Source organism: Hetaerina americana, unplaced genomic scaffold (genome assembly GCF_022747635.1).
Source record: "Hetaerina americana unplaced genomic scaffold, ioHetAmer1.1.p SCAF_7, whole genome shotgun sequence".
Lineage (NCBI taxonomy): Eukaryota > Metazoa > Arthropoda > Insecta > Odonata > Calopterygidae > Hetaerina > Hetaerina americana.
Window position 1 is genome coordinate 71923585 of NW_027287316.1, and position 23267 is coordinate 71946851.

The window sequence follows — 23267 nt, forward strand, 5'->3', positions numbered from 1 at the left end:
TCTGGAATCAACGCTGGTCTCACATACTATACTGTACAGACATTTCAAGGAATTTATAACGTGCATTTAAATTGCCTCCGGATTCTTGTCATCGATCTATTGTTCCACCACAGTTTTATTGTCCTTCCCTGACAATTATGTCTTTCTATTATTAACTGTGGTAAATTGTCTTTCATAGAAATACGAAATATTTGCGTTTTTTGCTTAGTGTCTTCCCAGTTTATATATAGTTCCATGAGGAATCGCCATAAAGCAAATCAGCGTTAAAGCAATTAAGCACGTCATGACTCGCTTGTCGCAACTTTCTTCCTCTGGCCAGAGTACACCATCAAATTTGTCCTTCACCGGTCCCAGTTCACGACAATATGGCTGGATGGATAGCGGGCCGGTTTCTTGAATTAACCGTTTGCGCTCGGATGGTCAGGCGGTCGTTGAAGTCTCTCCGGGCACACTTGGCAACTGGCACAGGAAGTGTGCAAGCAGAAAAGAGAGACTTTTTCTTTGCCGTTCGTGGAAGTCAGGGACGTGGACCTCCTCTTTGAGAGGATTTAGAAACTCTTACCTGTGAGTCTCATTTTGTGCCAAATACCAAGTTACATTTCCTTCCTCTCTCCCTCTCTTTCATCTTACACGCAACCGCAATTGTCTTTGTGCCCAATCGCCAAAAGTTATTGTGCTTCTAGACAATGAAATTCCGTTTTCCAGTCCATCCGGCCCCATAGCTGGGTCGCTATTTGCTCATTAGTGCAGTTAATAGAAGTTTATTAAGAGAGATTTTCCTAAAATTCTGTTATTTGAAATTTCTGGTATTATTGATTATAAATCTACTTCAATACGGCGAAATGCTACTTCATACTAATGACTAATCCCATATTTCTTAGTGCTCATGTCAAATGGTTTTAATTACTCCTACCAATACCATATGAATTAAACTAGGGGTACTGGAAGGAATCCTTTTCGAGATCGAGAGGGACGCGGTGAATTGGGCTGTTACAGTGCAACTGTACAAACAACCTATCGCACATAGGGTGCGATAGCTCGTTTGAAATTTTTGCTTATGAATTATATTTATTCAAATATGGTTATGGTTGCTGAGGTATATACTTGTTTGACATCTTCCCGAGAACTCAGACGCTGCCAACTTGGGAAAAATATTAGATAATAACCCTTCCGGTGATGGCTCCAATCGATCAGACTGGGAGGTGAGAGAGCAAGCAAGGTTAATAAAATATTTTTTTAACATTTAACATTCATTCGTCATTTTCCTTGATAGGTCTTGAAGGAAAAATTCTTCAGAAGGCTTTATAAGTGCTTTGCTTCGGAATGATATCCTTGAGATCTTTCTGGGTTTTCCGTCAGGTCAGGTAATCAGAAATCACGGCAGACGCTTCCGTCGGCAGCTGTAACTTGACATACTGGCGACTCGCGAAGATAACGTACATCTGTCCAGTGTACAGTTGCATCTCATCATAACAGTATACACTTCTTTACTTGGTAATTCATGACAGTCAAATCGCATAATCTTGGGAGCAAAGTGTTCTCTTTTTAAGCCAATAAATCGAAGTGCAACTATTTCTTCCTTTCGGAGACGTCTATTAGATAGCATCTACATCTATCAAGAATTATTTCCCATATTATTAGATTACGATTGTCCACTGTGGGTTATCAGGTTGTTCTTACTATTCATGGAATTGAGGGAAAATAACACCTTGCTAGCCGATGAACAGATGGAAAGTAATATCCCACGTGCTACATATACATATCCCTTTGCTACATATTTGGACAAGAGCTATGTATGAAATTATTGATAAACATGTATATCACAACGCGAAATTAAATATATATATATATATATATATATAATATATATATTTTATATATTATATATATAATAAGAAATACTTTTTTGAAGAAAATAACGATGAATTGTTTCAGTAGCTCATGTTTTAATAGACCTGGAGGCCCTGCCTTTTTTAAATAGAAACCAGTAAGAGCAAATGGTATAGAACTAAGACACGCTTTAATATATGTCAAGCTTGCAAGGGCACCTACTCCTTGCTGAATGTCAAAAGAGGACAGCATTTTACTCAGAGGTCCAATTATTTCCATATGCACCATTGTACTTGTACTCAAGATAAAACCCTCAAAATTGTGTATGTGCAATTTTCTACGATCTATACAGGAGGTCTTTCTCGGCGCATATTAATTGCAGAGAAATACATTTTTTAATAAATATTTTTTTGCGTGCCTGAAGTCCATATTCGCTCGAGTCCCTTGGAATTAAATTCTACCTTCTCGAACTGAAGAATTGAGAATTTTTTGAGGTCTCGAATTTCCCAGAATATTGTTTAGCAATAAGATGGGGAATTTATGATATAAAATGACGATGGGGCCTTCGTGGGAAAGCATTCTTCGCAGAAATTTTCATAAAACAAATTCCAGGAGAACTCATAAATGCACGAATGGGAAATGAATACAAAAGGAGCATCGTTGGCCCTTGACACTGTGAGCCACATACACTCAAACGGAGATATCAATCAAACATGGACCTCAAAGAATTTATTCTTCAATAAGTCAAAAGGGTCAATGGATGACATATTTGTCGATTATCTTTACTCGAGACTGCGAGGGGATCGAGATGGTGTGGGGGCTAACATACTGGCTTCCCACCCTGAGGGTGTGGGTTCAAATCCCGGCGGTGTTGAATATTTTTCAGAGGTATCTCGATCCCTACTTGAGGTGCTTTGTGGAGGGCACTTTGAGTAAGTACGCCGTCCGTCGGATGGGACGTGAAACTGCGGACCCCTTGGCGCCTTTCGTAAAGAGTAGGCTAATGCCGACGCCGGGTTTCTCTCCACCCTTCATCCTTTCCTGTCCATCCCCTATGGCGCAAATGACCTCAGTTGTCGGTCGCCTCCCCTCAAAACTACTACTACTACTCGAGACTGCGGGTTCGTATCAACAGTGCGAATGGATATCAAGTCAAGAAAATGCAGTTCCAACGTGCGTGGATGCTCAACTACTGTTAACAGCACAAGTAACGGATTTAACAAGTGTTTGAGGTGTGGTCTTTAAGGTAAATATGCTGCGGAACGATCCAAAAGCCTCATAATCAACTATTTTCAAACAAATACTGATGGTAATAGGGATAGAAAAATAATGAAAAACTTTCAAGATTATTATCATTCGTCTCTCCTAATAATTTCGGTGCAAGGAGTTAACAATGATTTCATGTTAAACAAAACCCTGAAAAAACTAAGACAATATTGTTGTTTATCGGGACGTATATATCCTAATATATACTATTATCCGATATTATGTATTTATCCTTTTGGCTCTCAGAGGTTCACTCCATAGAACACTATTGCATATAAATGTCACAATGCTATCCTTATGCCTGAATTCCCCACACCACTTCTTTCAGAGTTTTTTTTATGAAAAATCCGCTAAGAAATGTAAACCCTGAGCACGTAAGGCATGGGCACTGCCCGAAAGGCGTGGCTACTCCTTTTCCACGTGGATTCAGATCCATTTCGTTGCGCCTGTGCCTCGCAATCGAGTCAGAAGGGGGTAGGGACTAGAAGTTGCGAGCGCGGGAAGGCAAAACAATGAGACCGAAAGGGAAAACACATTCGTGTGACCTCCACTTCGTCGGGATAGATGACCTTTGCGCGAGGATCTCACGCGAGCGAACTTTAGCCACGAACGCCAGTCCACCCGACACCATCCCCTCTCTCTCCCAACCTCCCCCTCCCCCTTCCTCACCCACACCTCACCCTCCACGACCCTTCTAGTCTCGTCCTCTTACCACCGTCGCCTCCGTTCTTTTGTTTCCGTCGATTTCCTCCTCTTCCCCCTCGCACCCTCTTCCATTTCCGACTCGGTTCCACACTTTGGCTCATGCTCACCCGCCGCGTGTTGAATGTTTTTGAGTCAATGGAGCGTTTGCGGGAAGGAGGGGTGAGGGAGAGGGGTCGAAGGGCAGCGTGTGGGAAAATTGTTTTCGGTTTCGGGGACGCACGAATGGATTCGCCCGCCCTAATGACAATGAAGGCGTTTTAAGAGTCGTGGAATCCGCTACCGAAGTGCTTCGGGTGGGCCGTGTTTTAATGCGGAAGACTTGGTATGTAGAATGGTGGGAGGAGAGCAGGGTCTGACCCATTCCACAAAAAGAATAGCCGTAATAAACCAGGTGCATGCACTTTTAAAATTCAATAAATATTCGTCAACTAATTTCATCCCCATAACAATAATCACCCAAAATGGCATTATTTCACAGGGCATGAGGATTCGGATAAAAACTTCCTTTTCGCTCTGACCGAAATACATACTTTGCTTTCTCCAAATATATTTGGATTCAAAAAGTGTTTTATGAATACAATGCATTTTGGTAATAAACAATGCTTCGTGTGCTCAGCAGTTCAAAGCGTCAATCGTAAAAAAGTGATATCGTCTTTACGGTCCTATCGACGATAAAAATTTGCATTTACACGCAATTTAAAATCTTTATATAGGGGCCGTTTCATGAAGTGTCCCAAATAAGCTTTAGGAACACTTTTTATGTATTACTGCATGAAAAAAAGGTTGCACAGACTTTAACCCAATTCGAATTCATTATCAAGTTATGCAAGACTTTAGTTTACCGCACATACTTAAAATGAATAGGTGGAACTCTCAACTGTATTTTTATTTATTATTATTCTCGGTTAAATAAAAACTTTCGAAGCTTAGTTTATTTTTGTTCAGTTATCCCTAAACATAGAGACTACTGGTAGGTACACGCATTCCATGCTACAGTAAATGAAGCAATACGTATGAGCCTAGCAAGTAAGAGAATGACTAGTACGACCGTATCGTTTAACTTAGTTGTTAGTAACAACGTTATTACGTACAAAATGTATGAACGTTAGTGCCAAAAACACATTAAATTGTATTGCAAAAGAATGGAAAAACCAAATAATGAGATTTTTCCATTTTATCTGAAAAGCAATGCTATAAATATTAAAAATTCCTTATTCATACATAATTGAGAAAAGTTTCAGTAATTCGAGAAACATTGAAAGAATGATGACAGGAGGACAAATAGGTAAAAAGAGTAAGTAAAGATATTAACCGAGAGAAGTATTTAATTACATTCATGGATATGGCTACTAATTTCACCTAAGTGCCCACATATCTCTAATCAACATCACTGTCGAGCAGAAACTCACTCGGTGGGAAAAATCTGTTCAATCTCGATGCACAGCAGGAATATGGACTTGTGAGTGCTCTTTTTAATGTGAATTCCGTGAACAACACAAGCATTCATCTTTTTTCCGCAGAAGATACTCTTGTAAAATCTCAACCATTGATGCAATTAGCACGCAACATGAACAACTGTTACACAATTTCAAACAATTAAAAAATTGCTCATTAAAGTAACAGCGCTAGGTACAAGGCAAATTACGAAACAACGATGACATAGATTTTTCGGATTTAAACACATTTCCAAAGATACGCGGATATTTTACTAATAGGTATTATGTCTCGATGATTCTCATATGCATTATATCATTTAAGATTTAGGATAATTTGGTTCACACCGTGCATTAAAGAATTATTTTATTTTGTTCAGTAATATCCTGCTGAATATTCGACATTTATTATGCATGCAAGTTTTTTACCATTGTTTCTACCTTTGTAGTCTTTACCTTTGTTCGAGGATGGAATCATATGTTGGAGCAAGCCGCTTATTTTGAAGGGCATTAACTCTAACCCATTATTTTAGTCCTCACAAAAAAAGTAATTCATGGTCTAATTTCAATGCCTCATTAAAATCTCAGTTTGAATGAAATTACCTACATGACAGTTCCTAGAAATCGAACAATTGACAAATAAGAGTCGGCCGGGTTCGTCTTGGGGTGACGTGCCCGCCTTGGAACCCAAATGCAGCGTGTTTGAACCCCATCTCGCCCGCGAATACGTAGTAAAACTATAGTGATCCGACCCTTGTGTAACCAGCGATATTATTCTTTTTCCTTTTTTTCAAGATGAAATGACGTGAGTTACCCGTGGCCAAGACTGTTCTTACTCCCCCTCTCGCATTGCCCAGGGCGTGGTGTCCTCTCTGCTATATCTCGCACAATATTATATCTGAAATATAACTCCCAAGTTGTTTCGGGAGTTACCGGACAAATAAATACTGGTGTGCCACAGCTTGAGTACATTCAAATTTATGTAGAGATACCCTAAAACGTTCGTCCAATCTAATATCCATTTGGGGGCGTGAGCCTGTTCAATCCAAACAACTCTAGTAATCGATGACTGTGACACGGTACATTTTCTCCCAGAGACAGAACCAAACGAAAAAGATTGGAGGAATAAAAAGTGAAATCCCGAGTCCAAAATGTTACATGCGACTGCTCCTACTTCGAGAAAACACTGCAGATAGTCACGGGGTCATGCCAGCGAGATTGGGGGAAAGTACGTACTAAACATGGGGAAAACATGAGATAGACAACCAAATAAGTCGATACAAACAGCCTTATTTATCGCTCACTTCATGAGACACCGTTCGGATGATAAGAGGCATAAGACTTCAACGGACGGTCAGTTGGATTTAGGTTAATAATACAGATGAGACTGAAGATTCAATCAGTAAATAAAATCTAATTCTTCATAATTTTTGAAGAGTAATCAATTTCAGCGATTCTTTCAGATAGTATTAACAACATCAGGATAGGAGTAAATTTTACCCAATGTTTTAATTTTCTAATTAATATTGCACGGCATGTAACCAGTAATCTATATCTAGAAGAACCTAAAATCAGGCAGTTCTTGAAACTTCTGAGAAGGTAGAAATAGGTGAAGGCCTTAATAAAGAGATATACTGACTATCTGGTGCCCCCTTAGAACGGGGTTAATTGGAAATCCATAATAGTCTCGATTTTGCACGAATCCGACTGAGTTCTGCAGTTCTAATCGGCGATACGACAAGGTGCCATGCATCATGACAATAGCTACGATATAGACAATAAATCGTGTATTTTGTGCTCTTCCCCAAGACAACTCAGGGAGGGCAATTTTCCGCATTGTGTAGTTATTTCATTGCCTTGCGTAACTCGACCAAATGGCGTGGGATGCTTCACCCCCTGTGTTTGCTATGAATAAAAGGAATTACGTTTTTTCTATCTAAATCGCAAATTAGAAGCCGGAATGTTTTCCATACAGACATTCCCCTATTTGGCATCACAGACAAAAATATTATTGTTTAGTTCCGTTTGTTCCCCTTACATGTCTCTCCAAGGGGTCCACTTTAGTTTTCTCTAATTTAGAAACATCCTTAATGTATAAAAGTGTTTCTAAATTAAATTCCAAAGGTGATGAAGGGATTTAAGAATCAATAATATTCTGACTGGAGCATATTTAAATATTGAATCTACATTTGAGTGAACATTTTTCCATTGCTTGTGTATACGATAGGCAAACATAAGTATTCTTCTCTAAAGGATAGGGTTACCACTTTTCTGTTAGCAGCATAACGGCCCGTTCTCTAAGCCCATTCGCTCGATCTATTTATATTTGCATTGATGGCCTCCCGCATCACATTCCCCACCCCTCTTTGCACCCTCACATCGAGATTTTTCGACAAAAAGGCACGAAACAGTCTATTCAGAGAAGTTGGCCGCGATGTCCTCAAGCATTTTTTTCTTGACAATAGTTCTACGCAGTCGAGGAATTTTCATTAATTCCTCCTGGCAACACGACTGGCCCATTCACCCCCGCTCGCACGAACGCAAGGGGGAGCATCCTTCTGCCACTTCCTGCGCATGCGCCGTCTTACCCAACCTCGAAAGCAAGCCGCAGACTCCAGATGTCGTTGCGTAATTCGAACCTCAACCGCAAAAGGATTCCGTGGCGGTTGCGCAAGAGGGAAAGGGTGGACTTGAAAGGGGTGCCATTAAAGGAGGGTGAAGTGGTGAGAGAGAGAGGGAGAAGATCGCTGAAGAGAGAGGGAGGTCCACTATAAATATCGGTAAAGAAATAAAATTTGATGAAGATTTGTTTTCGAACTTAGCTTTATCCCCTTGCCTCAGTGGGTGTGAATCCTGGGTGTAATTTTGTGTAGGTTGCCGATCCAGTTTTTTTTCTTGCACATGTAGAGCCGGTATACAGACATTTGTTTATCAATCCAATCTAAATCCTGTGTATATTTCGGCATGCAACTTATCAATATATTCGGCATCATTTATTTCATTTGTTAATATTATTACGGGCTGGTAGTTGACTAGCCTGTAGGAATGAAAGAAATGGATATTTTAAGCGGAAGAGAAAGCAATTTTTCAATTATTAACACAATGTAGAAAAAGGAAAACACATAGACGTGTCACCGCTATTTATTAGGAAACAATTATTACTCGTTTAACTTTGCCCAACAACTTTTCGAAGATTCTTGAAGCGGTAAATCTCAACTCTTCTTCCCAGAACACAGTGGATACAGCTAATATCTCACTTAAAAGATGAGGTCACTGGAGTAGGAATGAAATAAGTTTTCAATGTCGAAGTGAAAATCTCATAGTGCAAGATCAAATGTTTCTTTTACCTTTGTCAATGAAGAACTGATTGTTTGGGACAGGGGGATTCCAGATTGCGACATAAATAAATACGTAGTAACTACGACTTGAAAGTTTGTCCCAGATTGGAGATGCAAAGCGTGTCCTTTAGCTGTATCAAAATATGTTTTTGCTACGTTCAACAACTTATACAAAAATTATTCTCTATAATTCGAATCATTGGGGATGCCACGTATTTAGATGGACACGCGATTGTCAATTGATGTATCATTTATTTTTTTCTTAACGGTGATAGGATGATGGGTACACTGTGTGATGGAGTAGTACAAAGAAGACAAGTTTACTCAAGGACAGGACTCTTCAACATCAATCAGAATTACCTATTTCAAATAAATGAATCCATTCACTTATCAAGAAAGGAAGAGATTTTTCTTTAGTTTTGGAGCGTCTTTATTCTCCTGCCAGGATACCATTATTGATTGAACCGTTTCCAAAGAAATGTTAAAATGGATACGATTTCATTAATAACGATTAAGAATGTTTTCATCAGTAATTGAAACGTTAAACACTATTTTATCCCAAAAACCTTTTATTTTAAATAATTAGAAGTTCTTTTTACCACGATTTTGTTTCCTAACAATTTATCCATTCTCTAATAGCCCGACATTTTCCATTATTTGCTTGTGATGGTTCAATATCTGCTTTCCTCTAGAATTCTTACTCTATGTGTTACCTTCATTTGTGGTTTTTAGTAAGCTATCGTGCAATTGTTTGCACTGAGAAAAAATTTGCAACTTCAAATATTAATCTAGTATATTTATATATAATTCGATTCAAAATTTGATAGGCACGTTAATATGGGGAAAATCATAATGCCTTTCTTTTAAGCTCTCCATAATTCTAATTTTAACTTGGAACTTCGTAGGATGAACTGAAAGCATGAACGCGATATCATTCCCGGCCGTCCTAAATTTCCGTACATTGTGAACAAGTAGTAAGATTCTAATTCAATTGAAGGTGAATGGATTTTGCTGCCAGTTACAATCGATGGAAAAAAAGAGAAATGGAAGCGAAGTCAAAACATTCACCAATAGCAAAGCAAGAAGACTTCCGGAAGTGAAATTAGTGACCTTTGAATAGATTGTAATTCACAAAATCACTTAAAACCATCCGATAGCTTCGACGGACACGCATTTTAATGGCTTTTCTTCATCAGTGCTTATAGCTCTGAGAGTTCGTTGTTGCTTTCACTCTGACCTCCCTTTCTCTCATCAAGTAGCACGATAGTTATGGACAATATAGGCAACAACCTCGCAAAAAAGAGTTGTCCAAAACTCTTTGGTAGCCTTCCCCAACCCTTTGCGGTTGCAGTAAGAGCAAACGGTAAGGTAAACCTTCACTTCTTCCTCAAACGCTTTCCTTCACTCCAAAAGTGGTCTTTGACGGTTACTTGTAACGGGGAAAGATCAATTTATTTAATAACCCACGACTTTTTTTCTAAAGAAAAGGTTAAGGAGAGGCGTATTTTGCGTTAGACCTCAGTTTGAATTTGCCTCGAGCATTTTACTCGCAAAAATGCTTTTTTGCTGAATTCAGCAAAATGTAAAGAAAAGACTTCGGTTTCAGTTAAGAATGTTATTAAAAAACAGGAATTATCACAAGTTTATTGATAGAATTAGAATGGGAGCTGCTATAGGCACGAAAATTTAGCAGAAGACTTAACGTGATCACTCAAATACAAATGGGTAATGTTTAAAATAGCGACAATAAGGAAGAGGAGGGAAATAATTCTGATTACAATATAGGAGTAGGTCATGCCACAATTAAAAGTAGATAGAAAGCAAATGCGGCAGAAATCAGCATGTTATTTAAACGTACAATTCGTGATCGGAATAGTAAAAAATAGTAGGCGATACGATTCCAACTAAGTACTTGAAAATGAAACAATACTTAACTTGGCTTCAATTTCTAGGTCAAATTGCAAGCATACGTAATGGCCTGTGCTCCTATCACACTGCCTTGTATTGACTTGCCGACTGCGTGTAATGAGTGGATGTTGTGGAATCCTCAGTGCAATGGTAGTGAATCGTAGTAAATTATAAAATTAATATGAGAAGGTTATCCATACTAAAAAGACATTGTACTTCTCCTCAGATTTTTATGACTTGCGGCGTTGAAACGCGTTGTACCTTATAATAAAAATCTGTGGAAAAGTACAGTCTTTTTAGTATGGATATGAAATACTTCCACAAAGTGAAGCCTGAGACAGTAGAATATATGAGAAGGTTATTGTGACAGGACCCACTTAAGGTTAGCGCAAGATGATCCAAGGCCAAGGTGTGCAGTTGCAACACTTCATTTGCAAAAAATATCTCTGTATCCGATATGTGTGAACTTTAAATATTGGGCAAAATACCGGGCCTGCTGGAGATAATCTGACCAAATATTTGCACCCTCCCACCCAAAAATACCCATTCATTTGGCCTTATACGGATTAAATCTTCCTGTTATTCAAAACGCTCCGAAAAATTACGACGCATCCAAATCGGAAAACCTAATTTCAACATCACCCAAAATATGGAAAATAACTCTACAAGTTAAAAAAAATTTCAAAATTAAATTCATTTCCTAGGTTTCAGTTTTTACTATTAATTATCAGAGTTAGGCTAATATGCGAGAGTATTCCGGCATCACATTACTAACTTTCGTTACAAAGATGGCAATTGAAGAAATTGCAAACAAAAAACTCAATCGATTATAAAATGAAAATTTCAGGAGACTGAATAGCTACAAAACATCCGAAAGACCAGTAATTTCTATAGAGAAAGAGAAGAGACTCCTTTCAACCTTATGTTGCCAAACTCGAAAATGTTTGTGTTTTACAACAAGTCAAAGAACTTTTATTTCCTCTAGACATTTGAACTTTACTTTCGGACCTCAGTGTTTACCTTCACCCATCGACCAGTCCTCGCCAGAACCACACCCAACTTCGCGAAAAAGCGTGGATCTTCTTCGAGACGAACGTCTTCGGAGGGAAAAAAAAGCAAAAGAGAAGTTGCGCAAGAATTCAGACCGGCCTTCAGGTGAGTTGGTACCGTCTGGCCCGTCTAAAATTAGCCCCCGTGGTATTCCAACCTCAAAAATGTTCCGATTACCGAATTTTTTCACCCGCGCAGCGCCGACCTACCTGCTGTGGCTGCAGCAATCGGTGGGGCGACATCTGCCGACCCACCTCACCCTCCCGCCCACTCAATTCTCCTGCGGCGGGAGGGTGAACAGTGCTCGTGGACCCGTGAGTCACGCGCGCGAGCACTCGTCCCGACGATCGCCTCCTTCCTCCCTCTCCTCCCACTCACTCACCATCTCCCCCTCTACCTCCCTTCCCCCCTCTCGCCATCACTACGCCTTAACGGTTTCATCTTTCGACCAAGGGCTCCGCGGGAGGGGAAGTCCTATGTACCGGAAGGTGAAGGGGGAGGGAAAAGGATCGGAGGAGGAAGAGTAGTGGAGGGAGGGTGCCGAGGAGGGTGAGCGGTGGGGTGAATGAATTATGTAAAGGGCGATTGGAATCTATGTGCATTCCGATGAGTGGCAAGGGAATATAGGGGAACAACTACCCGTACACCTCACGCTCCGGCGGGAGCGAGGGGCGTCCGAGGCAGGTGACTTCAACGGGCGAAAGACCATGTCGAGAAAAATGCTCGAAAATCCGAAAATAACAAGTCGAAAATTCCTCGAGAATGACCAAAACGGATCTTTCTAATGTGTCGAAATGGCCGTCAGGTGCAATCATCCCGATGTGTAACCTCCATGAGGAAGCAAAAATTAGTCAATTTAACCAGCTTATTTGCTAAGGCATTGGGTTGGCTAACACTCCTGGATATCGAGAACTTTAAATGTTTGGATTATAAAGACAAATACTAATGATATATTCTTAAGCACTAGTGGAATTTCTCAATTAATATACATAAGATTTATATCTTTAAACAAAGTACAATTATAGTAGGGAACGTAATGTTGTCTGGTTGGATCTTGCGGAAATGAGGAATGGGCATTATTGAATAACTAACTGCACGTCCCTAAATTATTTTATTTAAATATTCACCGACCACTTTTACTTTGACTCATTTTACAGTTGGTCTACCTGTATATTGAGATGAAGCAGCTAAATAAATGCTGTCAAGATACAAGATGTAACATGTATTGCACCCCGGTGACCTTCCTAATGAAGTACAAAGTTTATCACGCTGTTTTGCTAAGAAACAATATCGGTAATCACTTTTTTACCTCGATTTTGCGAATATCTAATAAAAATATTCAATTTTTTGTTATTCTCTTGCAGATGCTTAAAGAAAATCAACTGTATTTACAGCTGGGTTCTACGGCACATGCGATCGAAATTTTCTCAGATTTCGACATGAAACAGTCGTGCGTGGTAGTAAAACTTACTGGATCAGCCATCGCTTCCAAAGAGACAATAAATACAATATCTTTTTTCTTGATCATTCATGTTGTTTAGATAACATAATCCAATTGGTTTCACTCATTTCGATTCTTCCTCTGCAGTCAGGAGGAATACATTTGAAATATAGCTGAAGTGAATATATATAGATATTGAACTTGCGGTGTTGTATGGAAGTAAATAGCACTATTGCTGTCAGAATCGTCATGCTGTGCTAAACAGACATTGCAACGCGCATCATTTTTCCTGAATAATTTATGATGTTACATTTGTTATATCATGATACCAGAGACACTCATCGATTTAAATATATTAATTGTTCTTCAAATGGCATTACATTCTTAATGTAACAACAGAGTTAATCACATTATAGAAAATGAAAGTAACCCATAATTTTAGTCATTAATCCCAGAAGAGCAATTTTGGGTTTTTACAGTTTCTATCTCTTCCTAAAATTCTGAGAAAAGATAAATTCAACTATATTATCGCACTAACTTAATTTATTTGCTGATAAATTATAATGTTTAATACCAAGTGGATTTCGGACTGAGTCCTTTCGTAGTTCCATACATATATCATTCACATATTATGATGTCTTTGATTTACTCGCGTAGATGTAAAATTACGACGTAGGGTTAAAAGAATGTTGGTATCTTTCTCGTGCTGGGCGATAATCAAAATACTCATTGAAAGATTTTATGTAAGAGACAAATTATGCTCGCAATCTCTGGGAACATAAAGTTAGAGTATAGCAAGAAAGAGAAAATGAGTATGTATGACTGGAAAATAATAAAATAATTGTCTGTGGAATTTCTAAGATTAATAGGGAAGGTGCATTGAGGTGGCTATGAAATTGAAAAAAAAGCTCTTAATTGGCATGTGATTTGCCAGATTGTCAAGTATTCTATCTCGTGTTGAATTTGATTTTCTACATTCCAGCACTGCTGTCTTTTACCATTGAAAATTCATGCATTGTGGTTTTAAGTGAAGTTATACATAGCTTCTAGAATTAGCTAAAGGAAGAATGGATTGCGAAATATTCATCCCTATAATTTTTTATTAGTCAAGGACTATTTGAGCCTCGCATGGCTACAATAACGTATCATTTCGAACACGGTAAGAGGAATTTTGGATGAAAAATTCACGCTTGTAAATGAATATATATATATATTTATATATATATATATATATATATATATATATATATATATATATATATATATATATATATAGTCATTTACAAGCGTGGCGATGGTATATAAAACTTAGCAACACAAAATAAAGAGACACACAGTTTTCGTTTTTGAATATTTCGGTGGCTCGACACCTTTCGCAATGGAAGGAAGAAAACTCTTATCAACACAATCTATTTCACATTCATTCAAACCCATTTTCTATAGCATAATATTTAACGCGTCTTTTATCCAAATATGTAGTTAAGGTATTCATTTTTCAAAAAATATCAGCTAAATATTTCAATGTAACAATTTCAAAGTGCAAAAATCATTCGCCTTGACCGGGATTAGAACCCGGATCCATCGATGTCCGACCGAGTGCTTCAGCCAGTTAAGATATCGAGGCGTCCTCTTAAACTTTAAATATTTAACGGATAATTCCGATAAAAATTTGGTAAAGTTTTGATTTATAAAACCTATCATTCTCCACTACTCCTTTTTCTGTTACATTTCCTCATCTAAGGTTAGTGTCTGTTCTTTTGCCTGTTACCTAAAAGATATCCCTGGCTGCAAAATGTGGAATAAAAACTATAGTACTAAAAATGGACAAAGAAATATCCAAGGTTTTCCTGAATGTAAAAGTTATAAAATTTTACTGCGGTGTGATTGCGAATTTATTTCGAAATTCTTGCAAATTGGTATCTGGAGAGTATGGCATATCTGTAATGCAAATAACCAGTATCAAGGCCTCGCGTGAAAAGAATTCCAATCCACTTCAAGGACGATTCGGATGCTATAGAAAAAACTTACTTAGTCTTAATGCCTTGGCAATATGAAGGTTGAAATCTCTCGGCATGCGATCACCGCATGAAAACCTATCTGAAAAATGAACAAATTGTTCACTGGAGTCGCGACGGGTCCTTAGTTACACCCAACTTTCACGAGACATCTTGGGTTATCTACATGCAGCCCGTCTTGACAATCCTGAAAAAGGTATTTTGGGGTAATATTTATATTATTAAGGTTTTAGATGTGACAAATATTATATCCCTAATCAAGTTTTTAGTGGTGTGGTTTGCGTGGCCTTAAATCCCCAGAGGGTATTTCAGCCCTCGCCAAAACCTCCATGAAAAAACATCCCCGACACTGCAAAACAAGATCGAGCCCTTAGCATTCTTTATGAATGTCAGCAATTTTATGTGCGATTATTTACACGTTTTTAAATTCCGTCTCTCACGTCTAGCGACGTAATGCATTCAAAGAACGTCATTTCAAATCCCGCATTCTCGCGTCTAGTTAGAGAAAGTAGCCTTCCGGAGTGTATGCATTAACTTGAAAATACAGTTTTAATGTCTTGTCCGAGGTCCAAAAGCGTGCCCGCAGCTAACGGAACAAAGCGGAGGGGAATGCAATACTATTCCGTAATATGGATGTCATTTACATATCCCGTCCTTTCATCAAAATCTCTTCCAAAAATGAAATATTTCCGGCGGCGATAAAAAGGTTGACTTTTATACTTAACCGTGTTCCTGGATAAATAACTACACGAGCATGTTTCCAAGCTTCAAAAGAGATGTTTCACACGAAGGACTTCATCTTTTCCTGAGGTCACTCTTATTTCGAAATCTCTCAACTCGAGCGCACTAGACCGGTGACCTTACGAGAATATTTATTTTGAGGTAAAAGTTAACCTCGAAGACACACTACGCTTTCAATGAGCAAAACTCGAAAAATGCACACGTCATAGAGAATAATTTACAATCGAAAACTAACTTTATGCTTGAATTGATGACATAATGAGTAACGTTTGAGTTTCTTGCGCTCCTGTGTTGACAGTTTAGCCCAGAATTATTTGACGCTGACAATAAATATGACGGAGAGTATGCTACAGCGTGACTCGATACTTTCTTGATTTTTTTCAGTTACCGTGTATTTGACGACCTTCAATATAGTAGTAACACTTCGATGAACAATCTGCATTAGCTAAAAAAATAATTGGCTCCTTGAAAAGACAGAGAGACTGTAAATAGTATCAGTCATCCCAGATGATATCGTTAGGATAACTGCAACTTGACGTTTTCATTAAGATCTATTCTTACTCAACCTTGTGTCACCATTGGTTAATAAGAAAGGCAGCCCTTGAAATAACAGAAATAGTAGGTCTTGAAACAGATCAAAACCGATTAACACAGAAATCACTGGTGGCTAAACTCCGACCCGCAACCAGGATCTACCTCGACAATTGATTTTATCCAGCCACTATTACCAACACGCAACACCACAGCCACAAATATATTCTTAAAGGTCATAAATAAATATTATGGATGACAGAGATTTTGGAAGAGAGAGTTAACACCGCAAGGCAGGGAGTCATGGAATAATAATATAAGATGTCGCCACAAACAAACGTGATGATTACAGCATTCTATGATGAACTGAGGCGGTCGACTCGCCCAAGAAATAGGGGAAAGTGACGGACTGAGACCGAGATATCTATCTCTGCATAAAATCAGTACACTTTAATAACTCATTCGTTTCTTTCGCAAATTTTATTCCGACACAATACACCTCACAATACCGCAAAAATGTTTTACTAACTTTCCAACACGTGCTATAATGCGTACAGGAGCACGCATACAAATGATGATTAGTAGAACTAATAACTTTTATTTCGAATTGATGTCTCGAAGTGTAAATTAAATCTTTTTTTTTAAACCATGTGTATGTGTATCTAATTTATTGCCGTTTTACGAAAGAATAAACATCGCCCTTATTGGTTTCGCGTGGAGGAAGGAGCTATCTCTACACGGATCTTCGCTCGATCAGACATTTGTAGTTCTATCTCGTAATTTTTTCCCCGCTCAACATCGCCCATCCCTTAGCTACGCCTTTCTTTGCCTACCTTTCATTAAAACGGGTGCGGTGGAAATAAAATTAACTCCACCTAGCGTTGCCAAATGCTGATACTAGGAAAATGGGTAAAGGGACTCGGGAAGTTTCCCAGAGGAATAGCATAAAGCTGATAGACTTGGCTGGTTCCGTAACTAATTTTAAAAACGCGGTCCAGCCCGAAAATAGGCGAGCGCCGCGCCGCCTATTTTGATGTGCGCGTGCCCAGTTCAATAGATTATGCGCGTTGCAAAACTTTTCTCCGAAGTCCGTGGCACCATCTGTTGTCCTCCATCTATTGCTGGATGAAGCTTCATAATTTCCTCAATTTAATATTTAAAGGATGAAAATTCATAATTAAATTGTTGAATTTAATGATCGCACCACTCAAATAAAAACACCACAAAATCAGACACGAAAAAAATCAAAACGATAGTCGGTGGACGTTGATGGTTTTGTATATTTTTCATTTAAATGCAACTCCCAATTGCAAATTTGCTTATAGAGGTCAGGAAAGAGTCGGAGTCTGACCATTCATGGCCATGAAGACCGGGCGTGCCAAACTCCAGCCTTGCCCAGAGGGGACTGACAAGTTGAGAGGTGTGCGTAATTGTTTCGAGTAACTTTTGAGGGAAGGCCGCACCCTAAAATTTCCAAGTGCTTGCTCTGCTCCGATTCATTTGGAGTAACAACTCTGTTACCTTATTTGTAAGCAGAATGATGTCTTCCAACATTTCAAGTGTGAATAAAGGATGTGTCAAGTTAAAATTGCGATACTTTTTTTTTGAGTTGTTAGTGAACTACAATTGTACAGAATTAAAAACTGAAAAAATGCTACATCTTGCAAATGGGACCATAGTGTTTCAGGGTTAGTTCTGCTTGGAAGGCTGATCTGATGATATAAATTTTTCAATAGATAATCCCACACATCTCAGGACTCATTTCGAATAATGATCGCTAGCACTAAATGACCAACAAATTACACACTTTTTTCTAATTAAAATCGTTTCCAATGCCTCCAAATTAATTATTTTTAAGCTGGCTGTCAATATTGTGATCTTTAAACGGCAACTCTATTAGGAGCTGTGCACCACAGAATATTCGCTAGATGTTAGTTTTCAAGACACACATACTGAGCCTCTTCCGGATGAAACGCTTCTGCACATATGAATTTTAAGTGCTAATTCTGCATTTCAAGAAGAAAGGGAAAGGTATGGCATTTTTCCGGCGGATTAAACGTACCGTGAATAAAATATTCTAGTCTTTAAGCGCACAAATTAATCGCGACTTTCTCTTTATTCACATCCTCTCTCTTTCTATCTCCCTAGAACATCTCAATTCTTTGGCAGCTTAGTGCTAATGGGAGTCAACACATTATTTACATTCAGGTATTAAACGACAGGCTAGAATTGGTGAAATTCGGCATTTTTCTTTAACCAGAGTAAAAAAATCCCATTTTTAATTATAACAAATATTTTTTTTATTTATTACTGCGCCACCATGTGACTTGTTACTACGTATGTGGAATATGGTCATGAGTAAAAAGTGAATTTTTCGAAGCAATATTTTTTCCGCATACCCACCTTTACATTAACGAACGTCTATCGATCTTTGGCCTTAAAGCTGCAGTTAAGTTCAACCATATCAAGCTTCGTGAAGGGATACAGAGAACATTCTCTAAATTCGAGTACATGTTTTATTACTGTTTTCCATTATTAAACATTTCCTGCGGTGTATATTCAGAATAATATCAGTGGATTATACACCTTAAAAGAATACTCACTTATGTTTTTACGAAGTCCATTGCACGCGATCAAAAATTATTCTACCTGAGTGAAAAAAATGAATTTCCGTGAAAGGACGCTCGAGGTGGTAAAGGATAACGGAAGCTGTCATGCTGGTACGTTTACTCTGTAATCGTCCTGGGTTTCATATTTACAGTTAGCTGCTTTAAAGCATCAGATTAATTTCATACACACCAAAAATCTCTTAATTCAGTCATTTTCAACAACATAGAAGGAATAAGAAGTCCTTTCAGTTTTGAGAAATGGTCTAGGAGGAGAAAGTAGCGGATTCCAACCGTATATTGAAACATGAGCGTTTAACATAAGGCAAGCGTTGAGGTCTAACCTTTGCGACGACAGCGACGTTCTTAAGGATTAACTGTATTGTCAATTGGCTACGCAGGACTATGCTTATCAATAATACTCACAATTTTTATCTCGTAAACTTATCCGGAAGACCCACGCGCTCCTGCGCATCCTCCATGAAAAGTCGGAGGATATTTCTCCCGCGAGAATCCGATTAGGGAAATTGGATACAATCCCTTTCGAGAAGGGTTTTGTAACTTTATTTTCAAAATAAATGTCCCTGAAATTCTAGACATTCGTTTTTTAAGTGAGGAGATGAAAAGGAAGGAATGAAAGAGAAATTTTGAAGTCATATGGTAGAGTTAGAAAGCATGGGATCTTAATAGCATAAGGATGAAAAAGACAGGAAGTCCGCCTAAGGCAAATATAGTTCCCAGGATCTTCCCAATGCATGTAGGATAAAGATAGAGCAAAGGAGATTAAAATTCTAGATTTTCTGTCAACGGAAAGCCACAAAAATTCAAAATTCGTATAGGGGAACTCTCAATGTGTACCTTTAATATGTATTTCTCAAATGCGGTAAGAACCTCAATGCAGAAAAATTTATTCCCAGCGCATAATCAGTATATTTTACGTCTAGGACAAGGTAAAGTAACCATTACCCACCAAATTTAGAGTAAATTCCATGCCGTACGTTATTTATTGCAATGCGAGCTGGACAATTAAATTATCTACATCTACATCTACATAATACCCCGCAAGCCGCCGCAAGGGCGTGTGGCGGGGGGTGTTAGGTCACCAACCGTAAAAAAGAAAAATACCACATGCAAAAAAACAACACGGAAAATTACACCCACAGCAGCGCACACACTCATGCAAAAATCCCTTCATCCAATACTCATGCAAACACATATACCGCAAAACAACTAAAAAACTGCACCCCATGATGCAGCACGAAAGCCATCCTACAACACGGAAGCCAGGACACAACAAGCAAGAAATTGAAACATCACTACCACATGAAAATGCACCACGAAACACTCTACCCCCAAAGAGTCTCTAAAAGGCAGGGAATGCGACCCAACAATTATCGTTGTGATCCAAAAGGAAATCTGGATTAATTTGAAATCCTGCAAGATGATTGTGGTCCTGGTGGCAGTTTTGGATAGTTAATTATGATTGTTGTTAATCGTGTTGTACCATTAGGAAAAATGAAGTTTCCTGTTTTCACGGCTTGAACTAGGAACTACTTGAGCAGAAATTTGAGGACAGAAGGAAAATGGCCGTTTGTATATACAAGGTCGGTTGTGGACCGCAACGGTTTCGGAGGCCTAATACCTCAACGCCTCGAAGAGTTAAATGGAACGCATCAAATGTGATTGACCAAAACCGAAACGGTTTTCTTGGTTTGCATTCCCGCAGTTCTCTTATATGTGGTGGCTTTTTTCCTTCTTATTACTTTTCTGGGCTAGAATAGCAATACTCTACAATGCCACGGTACATAAGCATTAAACAGCACAAAACTATACTTCCCCACATCTTTTTACTTTACTGTAGAACATTCTGCATACTTGCACACAATATCATGGCATCATCAACGTGCTTTGCGAGTCTTCAACAAGACTATGGACGCATATTGTTTTTTTCTTCCACTCCAAAATTTTAATGCCGGTAACCCTGGCCTAATTAAGCAATAAGTCTTTAACTTAGAAGTAGAGGTCTCCATTATTTTGGCCTATGCATAAAAATCTCTTAAAATTCATTAAGTTTAAAATAGGAACTGAAAGTATGATTGAAGTGAACTCGGTTATTGGCAGAATGTCTCAAATCTAATTAATTAGGTGAAATTATATCTCTAGTTTTTCGGCCACTTGCAAGTAATCTCAATGCAATTGGCTTTTTAATTACCATTCTATCGACAGATTCTTTATTTATTTCGGAATGAAATACTTTTACTGAAGAGCCATCATCATCAATCTTTCCACATCCAACTCTCTTAATTATAAATATTCCGCGAATATTTTCTCTAAGAATGCATATCGCTCGTGAATTTAATATTTGGGGATTAAATATCCTTACTAGCAGTTAAACAATGAATGGAGAATTGTCCAAAAATGACGTAAACCACTGTGCCGATGGGAGATAATTTGTTTAAATAAAAAAATATATACTTAATTGGCTAATATATATTACCAGCATAATCGAAATTCAATACCAGTGATTTTTTGAGGGAATGCCGACGCTCCGTGTACGTTTTAGCCATTCGGCCCTTCACATCTGGTGGCCTTCTACTACTGGGCTGGCTGAAAGGTTCAAAATATTCCGTGACAATCACTGTTACGGCACGGAAAATATTATTCCACAGTTCACGAATCCATCGCCATCGAGGGCTACGAAATGAAGCGACCATTCCTAGTCGAACGGTGAGATTTCCAGTCTAGAGGCGTAACTACCGATTCGTGCATAGGAGGAAACCTAATCGACGTCGCGACGCCATTAACTTTAAAGGTCGAGCTCTTACCTCAGACACGCCTCATCGATGAATTTTCACTTTTCTTTCCTTTTGATGCCTCACGACTTTGAACGCCACACCGCATCGGGACTTCTTTTACCAACCGACATTATTACAATATATTATTTCTTAACTGCAAATGATAGGCGATTGTTTTCCTACAACAAACGCAGAAGTATATCTTAGACACTGTGAACAATTTTAGCTTTCACGATAGCATACTACTAACTTCACGACCAACCCTTTCCCTTCCTTTGCCAGGTGTTCTTACCGGCAGTGGTGTTCCGAGCTACTCCATCCACCCATGGCACCACAGGCAAACAATATATTGAACGTATGCAGCAGAAACAGAATCTGGAACAACGGCAAAACAACAAATGGAGGCTGCAGAGATAGAAGTTTGAGAGAACTCGGAGAGATAACATAGAGAAACAAAGAAATGATGATAAGACAATGAATGTAGAATCGAAGCAGAAGGAGAGTGGGTATTAAACTATAGAAGAGAATGGAATAGACACAGACCGAATGAACAATAACAGAAAAGTTTTGATAAGTGCAAATTATAATCCGCGAGAGAAAATAAAAGTAGGAAAGCCGAGTAAGAGATGGAAAGACAAGAATGACAAGACGAAAGAAAAAAACAGGCTGAAAGTCTAAAAATAAGGAGGAGATATATGAAGTAGAAATAAGTCAATCATCACATTATGTGATAAAATCACAATCGCCCTTAAAATCGCATAGTAATTTTTTGTGATGGTGATTTTATTGCTTGAATTCCACTAAGTCATAAAGTAAGGTGAGGACGATAATTGTATATAAACTGTGATTGGTATTTCATTTTATAATTCCGAAAGACACGCGAACAAATTTAAGCAATGGCTGAACAAAGAAATTATTTTAAAGCTTGGAAGTTTTCTGAACATTACTCGCTGATATTTTTTCGAATACCAAACGAACTTTTTCGAATGCTAAACGATACTCATATTTCAGACTGACGTATAGTATAGCTATTAAGATACTAGTCCCGATATAATTGAACACGTAAATGCATAACTGGGGGCGGAAAAATGGCCCAAGTATACACCAGCTATGTGCGAATGCGTTAGCGGAAAAAACCCAGTAAGCGATTCATTTCGGTTAGGGAAGCTGAACCTCAAAACAATATCTATTTACAGTACGCGAAAGTACCTTATTTCACCACCACCACCACCACCTGAGGTTTCACTTTTCTGTCGCGTGGTCACAAATAAATTTCCAGAGGGGACCTGCAAAAGTCCGTCTCCCGGAAGTTGTCACGGTTGTTTTTGCCAGGAATCCATTTTCGGACGCGCTTCATGAGTCACATATGGGTCACGTGGTTGTAAAAAAATTAACAGAAGGGTCCGCGATCCTTTTTGGCCAGCGATTGGAGGGGGAAGGGGGGGGGAGACCACCACAGCCCCCCCCACCTCGCCTGCTGCGGCGGCTGTGGTGCACTACGCCGGCGACTTGCTACGGCCATCGAGCCCTCTCCCACCACCCCGCCCCGCCCGCACACCCGAGTTCAACGCCCTGGCACTGCGCGCGGCTAGGCAACTCGCGCGAGGG